Raw genomic sequence first — 919 nt, 5'->3', positions numbered from 1 at the left:
TGCAGAGGTTGCCCAACATGCAACGTCGAGATACCAGCCAGGACATCAGTCACGGGCGCATTTGTAGAATGCCCAGACTGCAACGTCCTACATCTACAGCATTTCAGTACCTTAGAAGAATACACTGCAAGCACCAACGAGTCTCAAACTCAAGGTTTTGTGGCAAATGAGTCGTATGTCCCACTGGGGACGGATCAACGCACACCATGGAGCCCGGGATCATACATCCCACTTGAGGTTGAATCCCACATTCCGGATCGGCAAGCACTGGTTTGGATTGCCGCCGAGGCCAGGAGGAAGGAACGCCCCAGGCAGCTGCCAACTCCCGATATGGTAGAATATTACAAAATAAGCAAGGTAAACAAGAGAGAATTTGAGTTCTATGAAGAGGTTCAGGGAAAGTTTATCAACATATTGGAGGGCCTAGAGCTATATACCAGGGTTTTCTCTGAAACTGATGAAGAAGCATTTTGGACTGCATCTTCGATTTAAGAGATAGAGGTCGAGCGAGCCTTCTCATGGGAAGAACATATTCCGAGCCGAAGAAGTGGATGCGGGGAAAGGGAAGAATCACCATCCAGTGCGGATGTTGCTACAATTTTACGAACGACAGACAGGGAAATCCGCTCGGGATTCTCAGATACGACCAAGTGGATCCGTTACCACCAATGATAAAATGGATGATCAAGAGAATGGTTAAGTGGAATATCCTACTCGCCACTTGTATTCCTAACAGTTGCATCATCAACATTTATGAAGAAGGTGACTGCATTCCCCCGCACATTGGCCATCATGACTTTATGAGGCCTTTCTGCATGGTCTCATTCATGAGTAAGAGCAATATTATGTTTGGAAAAGAAATCGATGTAATCGGCCCTAGTGAATTAAGAGGAGCTGTGGAGATTCCTCTTCCAGTTGG

The sequence above is a fragment of the Phalaenopsis equestris genome, unplaced genomic scaffold (genome assembly GCF_001263595.1).
Source record: "Phalaenopsis equestris unplaced genomic scaffold, ASM126359v1 Scaffold233731, whole genome shotgun sequence".
NCBI lineage: Eukaryota > Viridiplantae > Streptophyta > Magnoliopsida > Asparagales > Orchidaceae > Phalaenopsis > Phalaenopsis equestris.
Note: the sequence above shows the minus strand (reverse complement) of the source record.